This window comes from Mesoplodon mirus (genome assembly GCF_964341445.2).
Source record: "Mesoplodon mirus genome assembly, chromosome: 4".
NCBI lineage: Eukaryota > Metazoa > Chordata > Mammalia > Artiodactyla > Ziphiidae > Mesoplodon > Mesoplodon mirus.
The window spans coordinates 64,971,677-64,993,516 of NC_138979.1; the positions used below are offsets into that span (position 1 = coordinate 64,971,677).

At 54.8% G+C, this 21,840-nt stretch overlaps 1 protein-coding gene across 1 annotated transcript in view; it reads left to right on the forward strand.

Moving 5' to 3' along the window:
* Positions 1-21,840, forward strand: part of LINGO1 (leucine rich repeat and Ig domain containing 1) — a 205,792-nt gene that overhangs the window by 14,651 nt on the left and 169,301 nt on the right. The window contains exon 2 of the mRNA XM_082617744.1: positions 9,180-9,293. The gene's annotated coding sequence lies outside the window, so the exon portion shown is untranslated. The remainder of the gene's footprint in view (positions 1-9,179; positions 9,294-21,840) is intronic.

A 21,840-nucleotide genomic window follows, 5' to 3' on the forward strand; every position in this document is an offset into this window, starting at 1 on the left:
TCAGGGCCCCTCGCCGGCTGCCCGCACCACCTCTGTTGCGCCCCCGTCCACCCCCAGCCCTCTCCTCTCCTCCCCTCCCGAGCCCCGTGCTCCTTCCCTGTTTGCAGAGCATGTGGGGCTTTTCAAAAGCATTAATGATAGAAAATAAATTGGAATCGGAGTGGAATCATCGCCGGGCATTCTCGGAGGACTGCCTCTGCCCTCGCGTCTCTCAGCCATATTGAAGCCAGCAGCCAGACCAGAATATGAATGAGTCCCGGGCCGGCATTGCTCTTAATCTGTCCGGGAGCCCTCACTGGCCAGACGGCACTCACCAGCAGCAAAGCTGTTTGCAATGAGGCCTCCGCGGCCGCTGGGCATCGCCGACCAGGACTGATTTCTCTGGGATGGAGTCAGAGTCCATGGCTGTGGAGGAGGGGTGGAGGGGGCCTGGTGCCTAGGTCCCCCACCCCCTCAAGCCCTCTGCTGGGGACACAGCTCTGAGACCAGCCTGGGGTGGGGTCTGGCATCTCTGCCCAGGGTGAGGGGGCCCGTATGAAACTGCCAGTGGCTCCTCAGGGTCTGGATTCCTCATCTGGGTATTCAAGGTCCCCTGTGTGAACTTGATTCTTTTTGTCCTGTCTCCTCCAGAAAGCCTTCCTTGATTACTGCCCAGCTCACAATGGGTTTTCTATTTTCAAGCTTCTTGTGGCCCCTGGAGCAGGGGTACAAACCTAGTGCCTAAAGGGGACGGGCAGGTAATGAGTGGAGCAGGCTGGGTATGAAGCAAAAGGGAGAGGTGGAGACTGTGGCAGTGTGCAGGCATGTTTGGGAGCTCTTCCATGGACGCTTTCACACCCAGCTCTGCTAAGTAGTCTTTGCTCCACAGTCACCCTTCTCACTTTCTTTTTAAAAAAATTTTTGAATTTTTTATTTTTGGCTGCGTTGGGTCTTCATTGCTGCATGCGGGCTTTCTCTAGTTGTGGCAAGCGGGGTCTACTCTTCATTGCGGTGCGCGGGCTTCTCATTGTGGTGGCTTCTTCTGTTGTGGAGTATGGGCTCTAGGTGCGCGGGCTTCAGTAGTTGTGGCATGCAGGCTCAGTAGTTGTGGCATGCGGGCTCAGTAGTTGCAGCACATGGGCTCAGTCGATGTGGCTCGCAGGCTCTAGAGCACAGGTTCAGTAGTTGTGGTGCATGGGCTTAGTTGCTCCGTGGCATGTGGGATCTTCCTGGACCAGGGATCAAACCCATGTCCCCTGCACTGGCAGGCGGATTCTTAACCACTGTGCCACCAGGGAAGTTCCCACACTTCTCCCTTTCCAACTAGCAAGGACCTCCTTAAGGACAGGCCCTGGTCTCTGCCCCTGCAGCCTGTCTCCCCACAGACATGGGTATGGGCTGGGCACCAGGCAAGTTTCCCAGAAGCCTCAGAGGCTCTGGGGACTTGGGGAATCACTCAGAGCAACCCTCTTGTTTAGAGATGGGGAAACTGAGGCCCAGAGATGGGAGGTTGGAAAGTGCCCCTAAGCAGCCTGTGCATCTGTGCTCTTCTAATCCTCAGAACAGGAGTTTTTGTACCTCTGTTTTAGAGAGGGGGAAACTGAGGCTCAGGGTGTTTGGATCTAGGGGGCCCTGCAGGCCTGCATGTGAATCAGTGTGTTGGAGCCCCAGTGCCAGCTGCCTCTTTCTGGCAGGATTAGGGGTGCTGAGACGGGCATGGAGTCACCTGAGGGGGACGAGCTGCATTTGTGCCCAGAGTAAGCCCAGCCAGGGGCGGGAGGCCTGGGATCCTGGCCCAGATCTGCCACCAACTCCCTGTGTGACCCAGGACAGAGGGCTCTCTCTGTGCCTCAGTTTCCCCAGGCCAGGCTGAGAGAGGCCCCTGGAGGGCTCAGAGAGAGTTTGGGGGGCTCCACTGAACTCGTATGCCTTGGCCTGGCTGCCAGCCCTGCTCAGTGCTTCTGTCCAGCCCTTGGGCTCCCTTGGCCCCAGTCCAGGATTGTAATGAAACCTCTTATTCCTGTACTTTCTGGGGTCACTGTCATGTGGGAGGTGGTGACACCCAAGAAGGTCTTGGACTCTGCAGACCTAGTCAGCAGTGTGGGGCAGCCGGGGCAGCCTGCCCCCCTACCCCAGGAGGGAAGAGGGGCTGAGGCCAACACCAGGTGGGAGGACTCCCAAATGCAGGACCGTACCCTCAGCCCTACAGCCTGAGCCTCACCCCTGCATAGCCCTGGCCCTTCCTTTCACATGCTCAGAAAGGACTCCCAGGGTACACCTTGTGTAGCTCTGGGGTGTCAGGTGGGGATACTGAGCCCCACAGAGTCTGAGAATGAGACTCAGGGTCGCCACTTGCTCACCCTGACCTCTGCCCGTCCAGCCTGTGCTCTCACCCCTGCACGACGAGGTGCTTCCCCGTTGCCGAGGCAGCCCCACTCACCTTGGATGGCTCTCGTCCCTGCTCGGAGCTAGCATCTACCCCATGGGACTCTCGCGGGGGTCCTGGTTGGGGCCTGGAGCCGCAGAACCTGCCCTAGCCCCTGCCTTCCAACACCCCCCATGGACGTACAGGCAGACACCAAGCCCCTGAGACCTCTGTCCTTCGGACGCCCAGCCTTGCTCCCTTCCTGCTGGATGGTTCTGACTCCTTTTGGTCTGTGGGCCACTTGGGGAATCTGATGAAAGCCAGGGCCCTCGACCCGAAACAATGCACCCTCCCCTCCCTGCACCATATGCATAAATGCACATCTAGTTTTGTGCAGTTTCAGCGCTCACAGACCTCCTAAGTTCCCCGTCCCAGGGGACCCCCGTTAGGAACTCTGCTTTAATTGATTCCAGGTGACATGGTTCATGTGGCCTGTCGTGTTGTCCTAGGATGGGAAGCTAGGCGGCTCAGTCCTGTGGCCACGCTCTTGCGGCTCCACGCGGTGCCTGGCTGGGGCCTGAGTGCTGTGATAACCCGCTCATTCTTTCCACAAACTTGAGTGCTTGATGCCTCCTCTCATTGGAGGGTGGGGCAGTACTGGGAGGCACTGGGTCAGGCATGAGGCTGAGGGCCAGTTGGGGATGGGTCTCTGGAATTTGCCACCCTCTCCTGGCCTCTCTACGGGCTTGCTGGCTGCCCAGACACCCTAACACACACACACACACACACACACACACAGACTCTAGATGTAGACACGACGACACACACGCCCTTCACAGTCACCACCGCAGACCCACACAAGCCCCCTCTCTCCGAGCATCACACACCTGCACACAGCAGTGCCCTCTACCTGTACCCACGGGCTCGCCCAGCCTCTCTCTGCACAGAGGGAAGCACACCATAGCTTCCCTGTTGCTTTCCCTTCTCCTCTTTCCCTCCCTCTCCTTCCCTAGCACAGGAGCCCTGTGAGAGCTCAGAGCTGGACCTCAAAGCCCCCTCCCCTGGAGTTTTCTACCAAGGCCCTTCCCATGTTGCCCTCACCCCCTGGGTTCCCCTGAGCCTCAGCCTAGGGTTCCCAAGACTGTGATGTTCCAGGGTTTCCTGGACACCTAGGGAAACCTCCTGCCCCAGCCCTGGAGGGCCAGAGCCCTGCCGAGGAGCCAGAGGCCTCTAGCCCCGACCCATCTGTACTGCCTGTGTGACTTGGGCCACCCTCTGCCCCGCTGGCCTTGGTTTGGGAGAGTGAAGGTATGGGCTCCACATTCTCCAGCTAAGGTTCTCAAACTGGTCCTAGAGCCCTGGTGTCCCTGAAGGGGCCTGGGGGCTATGGGGGTGGTGGTGGGGCTGCATAGGTCCCTCCCATTTCAACCACAGCAGATCTACTCAGATCTGCATTTTATATTGGGGTCCCGGCAGGATTTAAAGAAAAAAATTAACTCTTTATTGAAAATTCAATAACACGTTTTGTAGGCAATGGAGACCATGAAAGCCCCCTCATCCCCCACCTAAGAGGCGATCACTGTATTGTCTGGATATTATCCTCCAGCCTTTCGGGGCATAAACCAACAATCTGCTATTTACAAAAATGGGTTCCTTCTGAAATAGCATTATACAGCTTGATTTGTTTTCATATTGTTATACATAGAGGTGCCTCCTTCTGTCAAAGGGCTGCGTGGCTGCGGAGTGTTCCATAGTATGGATGTGCTGTATTTTGTTTAAACATTCCGTTATTGATAAACATTTAGGCCATTTCTTTTTTACTCTTACCAGCAATGCAGCTATGAGCATCCTAGAATATTTATATGTGAGTGCCTATGCTATCATTTCTGTAGGAGAAGCTCCTAGAATTGAGATTACTAGGTGGTAGGGTGTGTGGGTTTAAAACGTTATTCAGTACTTCCAAATTACCCTTCCAAAGGTTGAGCCAATTCCCTCTCCTTCTGATGGTCCATGAGTGCTCATTTCCCCACATCCTTGCCAGCACTGGTTGTTATCAATCATTTTAATTTTTCCCAGTCTGATGGGCAAAAAATGATATCATGTTGTTTTCATTTGCATTCCCCTGATCGCTAGTGAGATAGAACATCTTTTCATATGTTTATTGGCCAATTTAGTTCCCCCTCTATGGGTTTCTAATTCACTGCCAATTTTTCTCTTCTTTTGTCTTTTTTCCTTATTGATTTGTAGGGGCTCTTTGTATATTAGTGATATTTTCTTCCAGTGTCTCGCTCGCCTTTTAACTTTGTTTATAGTGTCTTTGCTGTACAGATGTTCTTATGTGTTTATATAGTCGGATTTATCAAATTTTCACTTTATGGCTTCTGGATTTAATGTCTGGCATAGAAGGCTTCTCCCACTGTGTAAGGTTTCATTTCAAATAAGAATTTTATTGCTGAGAAATCTTTGCAAAGCCCTGGTTTATGGGCTCCTCCTGGCAGCTGCAGCACTGGCTCTGGGGGAGGGAGGGATGGCCCCATCTGCCCATCCATTTCATCTCTCTGACTCTCTCTCTGTCCTCTGGCTTTGGGGAGACAGTTGCTCTTTCTTCGGGCCTCTGTCTCTCGTGTGTTCTGTCTCTCCCTTTCTGTGTCTCTACTGTTTTCCCATCCCCAGCTGGTTCCCCATTGAGCAGTGGTAATTAGGGATGTGAGATGGCGGCTGTGGCAGCCCTCAGTGGGTTGGGATGGGACAGTGGCTGTTAGGGAACATGCCCCCCTCATCATCCGCCTGCCAGCGCAGCCCCAAGTCACATAGGCTGGCAGAACGGCCCCTGGCTCAGTTCTCTTTCTCACAGAAACTCACTTCCTGTTGGGAGGCTGAGGGAAGGCTCTGAGCTAACCCCCATCCCTCCTCCACCAGGAAGCCATCCCAGACAGCTCCTTCCTCCACTTCCACAGCCCTGGACCTGGCCTTTCCCTTCTGTCCTCACTGCTCTTTCCCTGTCCCCTGCCCTCTCAGTGCTGAGCAACCTGGGGTCCACCTGGCCACCTCTCAGGGTCTTGGTTTCCGCCTGTGTGAAATTGGTTGTGGGCATATGTAACAGCTGCTGGGAGGTGTGGCCCATGTGGGATACAGCAGAGCTGGCAGGTCTTCCAAGCCAAGCTCTGGAAGGTGTCCCCTCTTGCCCTCTCAGTACTACGCCCTCCAGAAAACCCACTACAGGAGAGAATGTGTGTGCTGCTGACAGAGATGGGGACTTGAATTCCACGAGTGTGATGGCTGATGACTAGGGCTCACTCGTTCTCTGCTCCACCCCAGGCCCAGTGCTATGCTTGGCTCATGGGAGGTGCCCAGGAAAGCAAGAATGAACAAGGAAAGAGTGAACAGTGCAGGAGGATGCTGAGCCTGGGGGAGGAGAAGGGCAGCCAGGGCACCAACTTTCTTTGAGCTCCTTCTGTGTAGCAAGGTACTTTTCTCATGGTTCCTCATTTCTGGGGATTGGGCGTGCTAATGGGGAACACCCCATGACCTCCTGGAGGTGAGGGCAGGTGGGCTCAGTACTGCCCCACACTGCAGGCCTCTGTGTGGGGGCTCTAGGGGGCCTTGGGCTGAGGGAGCAGTTGGGAGACAAGTCGGGGTCTCTTTGAAGCACGGCTCAGAAGCACATAACCGAAATCTCTGAGGTAACCTTCCCTGGGCTCCTGCAGCCCCTTGGACTTCTGTCCCAGCTCCCTCCCCCTGACTATGATGGCCTGTCTCCTCTCTGAGCTTCTGGCAGGCAGGGGCAGTGTCCTTCACATCTCTTTATCCCAGTCACCAAGCACATAGTAGGCGCTTACCAAAAGTAGAATGAATGAATGAATGAATGAAAAACCAGGGGTATTAGGTAGAGGGTTCAGGTCTGGGGAAGAGGAGACCTGGGCTCTGGACTTGACTTTTTGGCTGACTTGCTGGGTTGACCCTGACCCTCACTGGGCCTCAGTCTCTCCATCTGTACAATGGGCCTTTCAAGCTCTGTGATTCTGTGACTGTGTTGACCAGAGCAGGCATGTCTCTGTCTCTCTCTCTTACACACACACACACACTTGCATATACACACGCCAGTACTATCCCCTTGGATCACAGTGTTCGCTGAGCACCTACTGGTGCCAGCCCCCCACAGTACTGAAGCCACTTTAGCATCATCCTGAAGTAGTTGTTTCTGTGGAAGTCTCACATTCCCTGGGGCATGTGTTAATTCTGTTGAAGACACAGGCATCTGATTCCCAGGGCTCCCTGGGCTCCACTGAGGGGGTAAGCAGCCAGGAGGGCAGGTTGGAAGCACCCCCCACCCACCTCTGCCATGGTCCCCATCACCCCCATGGGCTGTGAGGCCTGCAGCTGAGATTTCATGTCCTTTCTAGGACTCAGCACACAGGCAGGCCTCGTGTCCAGGAGAGCTCACGGCTCCCACTGTGTCTCCTCCCCTGCCCCAAATCATTGTCATGCTCTGCCTGTGGTTGCATTTCCATAGCAACTCCTTGTGATGCCACCGTGGAGAGTGGGAGCTTCAGGAAGGTTTGGGAAGAAGGGAGCAGGAGGCCCATTCATTATCATGGAACATGGCAGCTGGGTGCTTGGAGAGGAGCTGTGAGGATGCTTTGTCCTGCCAGCTCAGGTGGAAATGGGCTCAGGGCTGCCAGCCAGGTGGTCTGGAGGCCTGCCCGGGACAGGGCTGCCTGGGTTGGCCTGGGCTTTGCTGACTTGTGCCAGTCTACTGGGGGCCAGTTTAGGCGTCCACTCAGGGTACCCCTGCCTGGATAGGCCTGGCTTGGAGGACCCAGGCCTGAGGAACTGCCCAGGCTCTGGCTACCCCTCTGTCCCAGGCTAGCATCACTATGTCCTGTCCTGTCTTGTCCTGTCCTCCAGGATCAACAGCCCTTGGGAGGCACCCTTGGGACCTGCTGGCAGCAGGGGGCATAATTTGGAGCTGGTGAACTGTGGGGCTAGGCAGGCCTCTCTTATTGGGTCCACACAGCTTGTGGCTCTGTTGTCAGGAGAGGAAAGCCAAGGTGGACCCTGAAACCCACCCAATTCTCTGCCTCTTTCTTGGAGGAGAAGTTTACAGCCCATGAAACGAGAAGACTTGCCTTTAGAGAGTCCCTCCATCTTCACCTACCATGTAGCTAGAAATTCCATCTCTGCATGTTAGACTTGAGGGAATGTTGACTTTGGGAGAGACTCAGAGGCCTTTGCCATCTTCCGCCCACGTTATGGCAACTACCTCCAAGCCCCCTCCATCCATGCGTCCATCCATCCCATCTGGAAGGCCTTGTGAGTCCCCCTGGGGACTTAGGCCTGTGTTTTATGGTGCCATGTGGGGAATTAAGAGGAAAAGGAGGGGCTGGCCTGGGCTGTCAGGGAAGAAGGGAGCTGCTAACCCTCGTGAGGGCTGCTGGGAGCCAGGCCCTATTAGATGCCGACTTTCTGTGTCTCCCTTTCACCATCATGGTTATAGCCACCTCTGGGTGTTACCTGCACTCGCGTTTTCTTAACCCTTGTCTTTGCATTGACTCACGTTTGAAGGTGGATTACCCAGCGCTCCCCATGCCACACATCCATGAAATCACAGCTGTGATGTACTTGTCATTAAAAAAAAAAAATACGCAGAAATATAAACACACACCTATGAAAATAAAAATGTTTGTCTACATACCACCTAGAATCCCCTTATGTACCTCCAGCAGCGTGTCCCATGCTTAGAGAATCACTGATGGGGTTGGAACCTCTTGGCAATAGCTCAGAAAGGGATTTAGGTCTTTATGTGAGAGGGGGATTTTAGGTCTTGGTCTGAGAGGCTGAGGAAACTAAGGCTCAGAGGGGGAAGCTTGGCCCAGGGCCACACAGCCAGCAAGTGAGGAAGCTGGGAGTCGACCTGCCTCCTCGGACTTCCAGCCCCAGGACTGGGCCTGTCTTGGGCCCTTGCCAAGGAGACAGGACTCCCTAGTGTATTCCTCCACTCATGGAGGGTGGGGAGACAGGGACCCGAGCTGCCCTTGGAGAGTGTTCGGTGGAGGAACGAACTAGAAGAGGATGGGGAAGGAAGGCGGGGAGGTGGGTGGCTGGGAGCAGAGGGCATCCTTGGGAACCAGGAAGCTGGGGCTCAGGCCCAGGGAGAGGCACCCCTGGTGCTCTGCTGTGCCCGCTCTCAGGGGCCAGCCCCGGGGCCTGCTTCCTGGAGCCAGGCTGGGGGGGAAGGCAGGCCCTGGTGTTGGCTGGGCACCTACTGTGCCCCAGGCCGTGCATCCCTTGTCTTCTTGTATCTTCCCAGCAGTCCTGGCGGGAGGGACGGTATCCCCATTTTACGGATGAGGGAAGTGAGGCTCAGGGACTTGACTTTCCTAAGGTCACAGAGCCAGTGGGTGGAGGAGGCATGTTCAGACAACCCCCCCCCCCGCCTGCTGCCAGAAGCTCCATCATTCCCAGAGCCCCACCTGCCCTAGATGGTGGCATGTGAGTGTATGTGAGTGTCAGTGAGTGAGAGCACGTGTGTGTAAATGCCAGTGTGTGAGTGATATGAGTGTGTCAGAGAGTAAGTGCATGTGTGTGTACATGTGAGAGCATGTGCGTGTGTATAAGCACAAGTGTGCCAATGAGTGAGGGCACGTGTGAGTGTGCAAGTGTGTGTCAGCAAGAGGGAGAGAGAGTGTGTGTGTGTGTGTGTGTGTGTGTGATGTGAGTGTTTATTGCCCAGCCAGGTGGGAGCACTCTCCCTGTGTGCATGGCCCCCCGCTGTTCCCCAGAACTGCCCTCTGCTGCTCCGCTCTGGCTGACGGCTCATCTCCTTCTCCCACAGCCTCCTGCTCCCACAGGCCCTGAGGCTCCTGTGCCCACAGGCAAAGAGAGAGACCGAGTCAAACTAGGCTGATCCCCCAGCAGCTGCACTCCCCAAACGCCTGTCCGACCTGAGGTAAGAAGCTGCTCTGGGCCGCTGGGAGAGCGGGGCTGGCGTGGGCCATGGTGGGTGGATGTGGTGTCCCCAAGGGAGAGGCTGTGGGAAGGCCATCGAGGGGCAGTCTTTCCGGGGGAGTGTTCCCATCTCTCCATCCCCACGTGAAATCAAGTCCAGGAGGTTTGATTTGGCTGGGCCACCTCCCAGTAGTGCTTTTGCTATGGCAGGGCTCTGGCAGCCAGCTCAGAAGCCGGGGGCATTTTTCTGAGTGACGCGGTTTCACGGGCGTGCCAGCTAATGGGTTCCCGCGTGGCATGGCAAGTCTCTAATGGTGAGCTGAAGGGCTCTGTCCTTGGTTCTGTCCCATCGTTGACCAAATGTGTGCATGACTCTAGGTCAGGAGGGAGTGGGAACGTGTGGACTGAGACAATCAGGGTCCAGGAAACTGTCAAGAGGCTGGCACTGGTTCCAACGTGTGGACTTTAATGGGGCTCCAAGCCAGAGTCAATGTGTGGATCCAGACGCCTTCAAGGCAGGATGAGGCTCAGTCCCAGGTGTGTGCGTGTGACAAGCACTGGTGGCCAGGTGACCTTGGTTCCGTGTGAGCAGAGTAGATGGCCTCTTGGACTGTATCACAAGGAGCAGGACACCCAGAATGTGGGAGGTGACAGTCCTTCCCGCTCTGTGTCTCACGTGAGGGGATGTGGAGAAACTATAGCAAGTCCCAAAGAGGTGGTAGATGGGGAAGGAGGGGGGCCTGGGTTGCTGCCTTGCCTGTGACTTTGAACAGGTGACTTCCACCCTTTTTCCTGGCCAATGCTTTGTTCTGGACAGGCCTCTGTGACCCCTGAGAAAGTTTGCTACACAGAAGGAGCACCAGGGGAGGGCTCAGGGCAGCAGTCTGGACTGGAGTGTTAACCCCATTTTTCAGAGAGAGAAGGCCTCGCGGCTCAGCAGGGCAGTGGGCCTCAACCCCCTCTGCTGAAGGACTGGGTGACAGTTGTGGTATGGCTGCGGCTCAGCCGACACTGTCCTCCCATTCAGGAGGCTGCGGGGTGTGGCAGGGAGCAGACGGCTGGATTTCCTTCCTGGGCACTAGGGCTCGTTTTGAAGTCCAGTTACCTCCATCAAAATATTCCTACTAATCAGTCAGCCCCGGGTGGAATGAGCAGCTAATTAGCCCCTCCAGTTTAACCTGTAATTGCTGCTGGGAGATGGGGAGAGAGGATGTGGTCAGGGTTATCTGCAAGGCAGCCAGGGGTGATGGGAGGACTGGGGGCAGGGGCGTCAGGGAGGCGGTGGCTGGGCCCTGACCACCGCCCCCCCTCCCCATCAGGGGCCGCAGCCGCCTTCCCGCTGGCTAGGCGACAGTGTGAGGCAACAGGAAGCTCAGTGGGCAGCGAGACAGGGGAACTAACAGGGACCCCTCTCAGCTGGGGGGCTGGAGAGCCCTGAAGGAGGGCTGCCTGAGCTGAGACTGGAAGGCTGTAGGATTCATTTAAAATGTTCTGTTTTTCTGATAATAAAAAAGCCTGCATTTCTCCATAGAAAATGTGAGCACTTGGGTATTTTGCCTGTCAGTCTTTTACAAAATACATATTTATATCATAATTGGGATCAAACTGCACTTACTGTTTTCTAACCTGCCTTTTGCCCTTAATGCTATACTAAGATCATTTTCCCACCATTAAATACTCTTCTGTAATGTGATTATTTATTTATTTATTTATTTATTTATTTATTTATTTATTTATTTATGGCTGTGTTGGGTCTTCGTTTCTGTGCGAGGGCTTTCTCTAGTTGTGGCAAGTGGGGGCCACTCTTCATCACGGTGCGCAGGCCTCTCACTATCGCGGCCTCTCTTGTTGCGGAGCACAGGCTCCAGATGCGCAGGCTCAGTAGTTGTGGCTCACGGGCCCAGCTGATCCGTGGCATGTGGGATCTTCCCAGACCAGGGCTCGAACCCGTGTCCCCTGCATTAGCAGGCAGGTTCTCAACCACTGCCCCACCAGGGAAGCCCTGTAATGTGATTTTTAATGGCAGCGTAATGTTCCAGCCTGTGTGTGCTGTATCATGTTTAACCAATTCTCTGTGGTAGGGTTTGATTGTTTCCCGTGGTGTGTCATCATAAAGAATGCCTGGATGAACAAGATGATGTATGTAGAGTTATGATGGGTGGAAAAGGATTGGGGGAGGAGGAGGGCCCAGGCTAAGTAGAGGTATAGAGATGGGGGACTTTGGAGTGTTTGCAGATGAGGTGCCCAGGAAGGGGGCAGGACTGGTCACTGGGAGCCTTCGAGACCTGCTGAGGAGTTGAGACTTGACTCAGCAAAGCCCTGGAGGGAGCTCAGGTCTTTCTTTGCCGTCTCCTGCCTCCAGGGGGCAGGTTGGTGGAGTGGAGGAAGGGCAGATGAGGCTGGGGGTCCCAGATGCCACAGCCCTTGACCTCTCGCTCCCTGGAGGGATCAATGGCATTTAAATCAAGCCCCCCTCTCTCTCTGGTGAGCCCTGCCCAGGTCTCATTGCAGGAGGGACACACACACCAGCTCTGAACACTTACTGACTTCTGAATCAGTGCTGCTGCTCAGACCGGCCTCCCTTCTTCCCCTTGGTGGAGAGTGGGAGGTGGCCCATGACCTTGGAGAGCCAGGAAGGGAGGCTGGGGGTGGGGTGTCTCTTGCAGAAAACTTCCCTGACCTCTGGGCCCATCTGGTGGCCCCCTCCCAGTCCTCATTTCCCCATGCACGTGTGTTCACACCAGCACTGCTCACACGCTGGGTGGGGTTACCTATGGGCGTGGGTCATTCTCCCCACAGGCCTCAGGGCAGACCTAGCCTGATTTGCCCCTCTGTTCCCTTTATACCAGGTGCTGCACAAATGCTTACTGAAGTCATTCATTCATTCCATGGCTCATTCATCATTCGACACATACTTATCAAACACCTGCTGCATATTAGGCACTGTTCTATGTGCCCAGCATTCACAGGTGAATAAGTTAGACCAGGTCATTGCCCTCATAGAGCTTAAATTCTAACAGAGGAGACAGAAAATGACCAGAGAAATAAATTCATAATAAAGGTTAGGGAATAATAAGAGCTGTGGAGAAAAATAAGGCTGGAAAAGGGAGAGAGTATGGGGGAGAAATGTCCTCTGCAGGGTGGTCTGGAAAAGGCCTCTCAGGTGAGCTGCCCTGTGAGCAGAGACCTGAGGAGAGGGAATAGGCCCCGGAGGTCTGGATAGGCTCTGAGCAGGGAGCAGCCAGTGGGGATGAAGGGCTGAGAAATGGGCTTGCGGGGCCTCTTGTTAGAGAGTGTGAATGGAGGTTATTCATGGCTCACAGGCTCCCTCTCACAGCCTCATGGGAAAAAGACTGGGGAGGGGGTTGTGGGTTGTGGGGGAGAGTAGAAGCTGGTAGGCCCATGTGGAGGCCCCAGCATCAGTCCGGAGAGAGCTGGTGGACTGGGCCTGGGTGGGGAGGAGTGGCTGAGTGTAGGAGACTAAAGGGGTACTGAAGGATGGACTGTGGGCTGTGAGGGGTCAGAGCCTGAGAACGGGGTGGCTGGTAGAGCCTTTGACTGAGTTGAGCTCAGGGGGCCAAGGATGAATTTGGAAGGGAAAGGAAGAGTCCTGTTTGGAAGTGGTATGTTTGAGATGCCAGTATCCACGTGGAGGGGATGCACAGACCGTGGCTTTGTACGGCTGCAGCTGAGGGCAGAGGCTGGGGTGGGCATGTAAATGAAGGAGTTGTCAGCAGTCTGGCCCAGGGTGGGGGTGCAGGGGGGAAGGATGTGTGTAAAGCCTCAGACCCTGGGGACTTCCCTGGTGGCGCAGTGGTTGAGAATCCGCCTGCCAATGCAGGGGACACAGGTTCGAGCCCTGGTCCGGGAAGATTCCACATGCCGCGGAGCAACTAAGCCCGTACGCCACAACTACTGAGCCTGCACTCTAGAGCCCGCGAGCCACGACTACTGAAGCCCGCATGCCTAGAGCCCGTGTTACAAAGAGGAGCCACTGCAATGAAAAGCCCACTCACCGCAGTGAAGGCCCACAGCCAAAAATAAATAAATAAATAACGACACAAATAAATAAATAAATAAATTTAAAAAAATAAGATAAAAAATAAAGCCTCAGAGCCCGGACAAGAGCATGTAGAGGAGGAATCTGGGCCTTACTGCTTAGGGATCCAGCCCATGGGGGCTCCTTGCCCATGGGCGGGCCTGTTACCCCAGGCTTGCGGACAAGCTGTCCAGATTTACCAGCCTGGAGAAACTGCTGTCAGCTCACCCTCCCTAGGTCTTCTGTAGCTACAAACTGGGTGGCTTATCTCTCGTAGTTCTGGAGGCTATAGAAGTCTGAAATCAAGGTGTCAGCAGGGTTGATTCCTTCTGAGGGCTGTGAGGGAGGATCTATTCCAGGCTTTTCTCCTTGGCTTATAGATGGTCATCTTCCCCCTGTGTCTCTTCACATGGCGTTCTCCCTGGGTATGTGTATGTCCAAATTTCTCTTCTTATCAGGACACCAGCCATACTGGTTGGCCACACCCACACTACTCCAGTATGACCTCATCCTAATTAGTTAATTACACCTGCAATGACCCCATTTCCAGATAAGCTCACATTCTGAGGTACTGGGGTTTAGAAACCCAACATATAAATTTGAGGGGCAAATCTCAACTGGTAACAGCATGCAACGAGCCTGGGATTTCCAGAGCAGTGAACAGTGGACCAGGAAGCTCTGGTGGTGGTGAGCATCTCATGCCTTGAGGTATACAAGGTAGTGTTGAGGCTGCCCTGAGCTGTCAGGGAAGGAGAGAGGAGATTCCTACCCCAGGGCTTCCTGGTGTTTGTTTCAGGCCAGGTTTTTTTTTTTTTTTGCGGTATGCGGGCCTCTCACTGTTGTGGCCTCTCCCGTTGCCGAGCACAGGCTCCGGACGTGCAGGCTCAGCGGCCATGGCTCACGGGCCCAGCCGCTCTGCGGCATGTGGGATCTTCCCGGACCGGGGCACGAACCCGTGTCCCCTGCATCGGCAGGCGGACTCTCAACCACCGCGCCACCAGGGAAGCCCTCAGGCCGGGGTTTTAATTGGGGCCCAGGAACATGGTACCTGGTGTGTGACGGTAACAACCCAGTCCCTGTACACTCAGGGTGGAAGGCAGGTACGCACAGTCGGGGCTGGAGGAGGAACTCCCTGGCCTCTGCACCCCCTAGCTGGGTGACCTGGGGCAGTTGCTTTCACTTCTGAGCCTCAGTCTACCTTGACTGTGAACCAGGAACCATCTTGCCTGCTTGTTTTTGTCACAGGCCTCTGGTGAGGCTCGAAGGAGAGAACCACTGGGAAAGTGCTTTCCTTTTGCAGACATTTCTTAAGTGCGGGCTGTTTGCTAGGCTCTGTGCTGTTCCCAGGAACCCAGAGATGAGATGGTCATGGCCCTGGTCCTCAAGGAGCGCACAGGCCATGGAGGGAGGTGGGCGGGTGAAGGTGGCACTTTAGGTTATGCCCACTCTGGGGTCAGACTGCCTGGAATCCAGTCCCAGCTCTGTCTCTCACTAATGGTGTAAATTTAGGCCATTTACTTAAGCTCTCTGGGCCTCAGTCTCTTCATCAGTAAATTGGGAGTAATAATAGCATTGACCTTGTATGGATTAAGTCGGTTGGTGCACATAAGGGCTTAGAGCAATGTCTGGCACATAGTAAATGCTCAATAAATATAATTTAAAGTCATCAGCTACATGACAGTGTGATAGAGGACAGCAGAGGAGGTTATGGGGAGATGTGCGTCGAGAGTCTGGCTCTGGGAACCCGACAGACGCAGTCCCTGCCCTGTCTGTGTGCCCTGTCATCCTATTAACCCCTCAGCCATCTGCCACCCTTTGTGTGGATGGTGAGGGGGGTATGGAGCAGGCATGCCCAAAGGGAGAGGTCAAGGCCTTCGCACAGTCTTAGGTGGGGATCGGGGGGGGGGTCTGTGCAAGTTGGGGGGGCAGCTGCCAATTCTGCCTCTGCCGCCTTGGGCGCTGTGCAGTTGGGGACAGGGTGCCTGGGGTGTTTGGCTTTGTTAGTCTTTGTTTTTAGTCCATAGTTTTCATAGGTTTCGGGGAGAGGAGATGGTGGGGAAGCAAAATTAAAATTCTTCTTTGAGAAGTTAACAACTTCCCAATTAAAGGATTCTTATTTGCGAGATGCCTTAGAGGCTTTTTCAATCAAGAGGCTCTTCTGAATAATAAAAGGTGCTTGAGCTGGGCTTGGAGAGAGACAGAGTGGAGCCTGAGCTGCAGATGAGAGGGTGGGGGACACTGAAGACGGGTGCCCCCAGCCTTGAGAATGATGGTTGTGTGTGATGGGGGTGGGGTGCAGCTCCTTTCTGCTCAGCGGTGGAGATGGGGATTGGCATGGGGAGGGCAAAGAGGGGGAAACTCTCCTTACCTCCACCCCCTGCAGCCCTTAACGCCCCTCTGGCTCTAGCCTGAACGCCACACACTGGTGCCTTCTACTGTGAACCCTGTGTCCTCTTCCACTCAGGCCAGGAGAGAGTTGGGAGGAGGCTGGGGTGTGGTGATGACAGTCTGTAATGGTGAACATGACCTGACCTTGTGCTCAGGAGCAGACAGTTTGCAGAGGGGGCAGCACCTCTTGGCTTCTGAGACCCCGGGCTCCGTGGTAACATCCTGGGTGTGGTTTTGTAGCTGTTTGGTGGGTGTGTCCACCTGCCTTTCAGCTTGGCACCCCTACTCAGTGCTACCCAGCTGGTTTCCTGGGAGACCAGATCTGTCCTGCTTGGAGCTGAATGTCTGCTGGGTGTCCCAGGAGAGCTGCATCCTGAGATCCTGCTGGGATAAGCCAGCCTAGTTTCCCTGAATGTCTAGAATGTGGAGACCTCTATTTCCTGAACCCCACTTACAGATGAGGGAACAGTGACGTAAAGTGACCCCTAGACGCAGAGAGGGGTTCTTGCTAAAAAGGGCCTTCTCTTCCCATGCCCCCTGAGGTCTTCCAGGTCACTGAGCAGAGAGGAGTTGGAGGGGACATTGGCCAAGGCCTTTCCCTCAGTGGGCAGTCCAGGCCTTTACCCCGGTCCCCACAGTGTCCGCCTCCAGGACCTGTCAAGTTCATTCGAGGAGACCGTGCCACGGGTGGCTCCGCTGTCCAGGTGGTGTGGAGGATGGCGGGAGTGTTTTCAGTCTGCACCTGCCTTCCTACCCTCCCCCGACATGTCCTACTTTCCGGGAGCCACCGCAGCAAGGCTGTCTGTGTAAATACCCAGAACCGTGAGAGCCAGGCCCCTCCAAAAGGTCGATCAACCGTGCAAGTGCTCCCTGGAGTCCTGGGGTTGGGCCGATAATTGGGAGCAGGTGATGTGCTGGTTGGGGACGGGGGGGCCATCCAGCAGCCTGGGGAGGGCACCAGGGTGGGAAGGCTGGTCTACACACCCCGTGAGGGGGGTCTTGATCAGGCCCTCTGACCAGGTTGGGAACGGAGAGACTTCGGATTCAAGTTCCAGTGGTGCCACTTAACAGTTCGTGTGGCCTTGAGAAGTGACCCTGCCTCTCTGGATCCCAGTTTCCTCCTGGGTGGCACAGATAACAGTGGAGCTGAGGTGGTGAGGGGCACACGGGGTAGCGTGTGTGAATTGCGGGGCTGGTGGGTCATGTCAGTGGAATGTGGATTTGTGGACTGTGTCTTTTGTTTTGGCTGCACCATGCGGCTTGTGGGATCTTAGTGCCCTGACCAGGGATGGAACCCACACCCTTGGCAGTGAAAGCGCAGAGTCCTAACCACTGGACCACCAGGGAATTTCCTGGACTGTGTCTTAACAGCACCATTTGGTGGGGCTGGTTCACATCCCTGTTGCTTTGGTAGGTGCTTCACTTCTCTTAACCTCAGTTTCTCCATCAGCTCAATGGGCATGATGAGACCTATTCACAGAGGTGTGTACTCCGTCAGTGGGGGTCTTCTACACCCTTCCCTCTGAATCATTTAATGAGCCCATCCTTCCTGAGTGCCCAGTGGTACTGGGCTTGGTGGCCACGAAATGAGTAGGTGACATAGTTCCTGCTTTTGGGTGGCAACGTGAACTTAGTGGGACTGAGGAGAAATGCTGGGAGTACAGGAAAGGGAAGGAGATGAGGGCTGGAGAAGTCAGGGAGGGCTTCCTGGAGGAAGCTGGACCTTAGTGTTCAGGAAGATTTGGGGAAGGAGGTGGGGCAGGGAGAAATGTAGAGAGGGCAGCCCTGGTTGGGTGAGCAAAGACCAGGAAGGAGATGGTAATGGGGGTGGGGAGTGGGGGGTGGGAGGGGGTGCAGTCAGAGCCCAGAGAAGTCCCAGCCCTGGACCCTTGGTGGTGGTAGGGGACTAGAAATTGGGAGTGGGACAGCTGTCTCTTGATTTAGGGCAGGGGGACAGCAAACATGCAGCCTGAATCCCAGCACAGAGCCTGGCATGGGATGGGGCCTGTGATGGGGGGGCAGGGGTTCACTGTGTACAGACAGAACTCCCCAGGCCCTGGGGCCTCGGGTGGGGGGTATGGAGGCCTCGTGCAAGGCCTGGGAGGAGGTTGGTGGCAGATACCCAGACTGACAGGATGGGCCTGTGGAGAGGCTCTGGCTGGAGGTGCCGCAGCCTGAGGGCAGCCTCAAGCCTGGATTAAGGAACCAAGGGTTCTGGCTTCTTGAGGGCCACAAGACTGAGAGATGGAGAAGTGGGAGGTGTCTGTGGTGGGTTGGGAGGGCCAGGAGAGTAATTCTTATTGAGCACCCACTGTGTGCCAGGCCCTGAGTCAGACTTGCTCTGAATTTGGGCTTACACAACAGCCCGGAGAGGGGGTGGCACTTAGCTCATCCTGAGGAGTTGGAAGCTAGGCTCAGAGAGGCTGATGACTCACCTGCCCCAGGTCATTTCAGATCTGAACTCCAAACTTTTATTTTATTTTATTTTAAAATTTTTATTGGAATATAGTTGATGAACTCCAAACTTTTAGCTTTTTCAGTGGCCCCACACTACTGCCCAGGGCTGTGGGTTTTAGAGGTGATGATCTCCCAGATTTCTCTGGGTAGGCTCAGTACAGGGACACCCAAATATGCAGTCTTCCTCGACTTTGCCTCTCTTGGGGAGGCTCAGAGAGGTCGAGGGTGTGCCCCAATGCCACACAGCACCGAGGTCTGAAGTCCCTGGCTCCCTAGAGAGGAGGTGCTATGCTCCCCTCCTCTAGAGGGTCTGGTGGCCCCTGCCAGGCCCTTCCAGATCTGAGGACAGAGGTAATCTTTCCAGCCACAAGCCTACTCATGTGTCTTAGCCACTGAAGGAGGCTTTAAAATCTCAGCCCCAGATTAAAACCTATGAGTGCTTCAAAACAATGAAAAATTTCCCTAATAAAAGAGGAGGCACACTCAGGTGTATCTTAAATGAATGGAGTGACTTCCGGGATTAATCCAGGATGTATGGGAGGGCACCCAGCTAGGAAAAGTGTGCGATGGATATTGTAACAAATTGTTTGCTGGCGAGAGGAATAATTCTTAATGTGCGTGGGCTGCAAGCGGAAGGCACCTTGGCTCTTCGCAGCGGCGTCCCTCATTTGCTGGACCTGAGCGGGGTCTCTGCTAGCGCGGCCTTACCTCTAGGCCTCTGGACCTTCAGTGATGACCTTCCAACCCCAGAAGCCAGTCTGAGTGGGAGTGCGTGTGCCCCGAGTCTGTCCTTAGAACCCCGCCCCAGGGCCTTTGGAGTCCTGCCACCTCCCCCTGCTCTGTGCCCTTGGCCCGGGGGACAGGGCTGTGTTTCCTAAGTGGTATTCCTCCTCCCCTGCTGTGTGGGTCAACTCTTCTCAGGTTTCCTGAGTCTCAGGCCTGACCATTCCTCCACCTTAGACCATCCTGGGGAGTCTTGGAACAGACTTGCTCTCAGGCTGCCTCAGTTTACCTGTCCAGGGCTTGGGCCACTGCCTCTTCTCCAGCTCCCTAGCGTCAGGCATGGGGGATGGGGTGGGAGCCACGTTGTTCTCCTTGGCCAGCACTCCCAGCCTCCTAAAGTGTCTTTGTGCTGAATCTGGGGGAATGGGAGGCTAAGCCAGTTCACGTGGGGAACATAAAGGAACACAACCACCGAGGCACAAATGACAGACAGGCCTCCTGTGCTCCACTCCCCACTCCCAGCCAGTGGGGCTGCGGTGACCAGCACAGGGGCAAGAGCCCTGATTTCTGGGGGCAAGTCTGCATTTAGTTCTAGCTCCCCACTTTCCAACTATGGGCCCCAGGCAGCACCCATAACCTTTCCTGCTTCCTCATCTGTAAGAGATGGAATCTTTTTATCATCATCATTGTCTCATATATTTTTTTTAAAAATTTATTTATTTTAATTAATTAATTAATTAATTGATTTTGGCTGCATTGGGTCTTCGTTGCTATGCATGGGCTTTCTCTAGTTGCAGCGAGCGGGGCCTACTCTTCGTTGTGGTGCCTGGACTTCTCATTGTGGTGGCTTCTCTTGTTGTGGAGCACAGGCTCTAGGCGCGAGGGCTTCAGTAGCTGTGGCACGTGGGCTTCAGTAGTTCCCGCTCATGGACTCTAGAGTGCAGGCTCAGTAGTTGTGGTGCACGGGCTTAGTTGCTCCGCGGCATGTGGGATCTTCCCGGACCAGGGCTTGAACCCATGTCCCCTGCATTGGCAGGCGGATTCTTAACCACTGCACTACCAGGGAAATCCCTCGTCTCATATTTTTGAAAACAAGATCTCATTCACCCACAGAACAGTCCTAGGAGATGGGTCCTGTTATTATCCCCATTATGCAGATGAGGAAAATGAGGCTCAGAGAGGTCAAACAAGTTGCACAGAGTGGCGAGGCCAGGACTCAGGCCTGAGTCTCAGGTCTGTAACTGCTTCATGAAATTGTTTAGAGAAAAGGTCCCAGATCATAGGTGCTGCTCCACAAACCTCATCCCTACCCATTCCCTTTTCTAAGTTGAAGAGGTGCTGACACCCTTCAGAGGCTGGGGCAGAAGACAGTGGGGACAGGGAGCCCTGGCCCCCTTCTCACTAACCCCTCTGGCTTAGAGCTGACCTGTCTTTTCATTCATTCAAGTGTTTATAAAATACCTCCTAAGTACCAGGTGCTATTTCTAGGTTCTGTGGATAGAGGAAAGTTACACATGCTCCACCTGCCCTCAGATGGTTTCCATTCTTGTGGGACTGGTAGGGGGCCAAACCTCAAATAATTTCAATAGTGTCAGACTGTGATAATTTTGGGAGGGAAGTAAACAGGGCCATGAAACAGGGAGTGGCTGGGGTGGGCTGAGTGGCTTTGGAGGGGGAGGGATCCAGGCAGGACCTTCTGAAGAGGTGACCTCAAGTCTGAGAAGAAATGGCATTCCAGGTGCCTGAAGAGCAAGACTAAGGCCTGGAGATGGGAAGGAGCTGGGTGTGTGTGAAGACCAGGAGGAAGACAGCATGCTGGTGGATAGGGAAGGAGGGAGAGGGGAGGCCCTACCAGGAGCAGGTTTTATTCGGAGCACTGAGGGGTGGGGAAAGCTCTGGAGAGCGCTAAGCAGGAGTGTGACAGGATCTGATTTGTGCTTTTCAAATTCTGTTCTGGCCACCATGGGGAGAGAATGGATTAGAGCCAGTGGCAGGGAAAGCAGGGAGCCTGGTGGGCAGGTGGGTGCTGGATCTGGAGGGGAGCTGTGGGGTCACAGCAGGGAGGAGGGTGGCCTTGGGATGGTGAGAAATAGATGGAAGGGGAAATGCTGGAGATGGGCCGTGTGGGGGGAAGGCTGAGAGTCCAGGTCTGGGGAGGTCAACTTGGCCTGACTGGCCCCACTTCCGAGAGGATTCTAGGCCAGGGAGAAGCATGACAATCCTCATTTGGACTTGCTGGATGTGAGGTGCCGAGGAACTGTCCAGTGGAGCATCATTCCCTCAGGCCCTGTGGGGACCTACTGCGTGTCTCTAGACACTCTCAAAATGACTTCTTGCATCTCTTTTTTTTTGCGGTACTCGGGCCTCTCACTGCTGTGGCCTCTCCCGTTGCAGAGCACAGGCTCTGGACACGCAGGCTTAGCGGCCATGGCTCACGGGCCCAGCCACTCCGCGGCATGTGGGATCTTCCCAGACCAGGGCACGAACCCGCGTCCCCTGCATCGGCAGGCGGACCCTCAACCACTGCGCCACCAGGGAAGCCCCTTGCATCTCTTTATACTCGTTCCAAGGTCAAACACATTGGGTCATCTCATTGCCAAGTCCATTTTTCAGATGAGGAAACTGAGGGGCTCTTACCTCACTTCAGCCCCTGAACTGCACACAGCCTCCCTCTAGACCCCCTGCGTCGACGCTGAGAGGAGAGAGCAAGAACAGGAATGATACTTCATAGGAAGGTGGCAGGAAAACTCGGGAGCCGGGCATCATCTCCTCCTGATGCCTGGGGTGTGTGTGTACACGAGCACGTGCATGCGTCAGGCCCATTAACAAACAGAGAAATAAATTAACAAGTATTCAACCCACCAAATGTTCCTTCTGTTCTGTATAATAGAGCACGGGAACATAATTTTCCCCTGGAGCAAATTGCTACAGCTGAACCTGC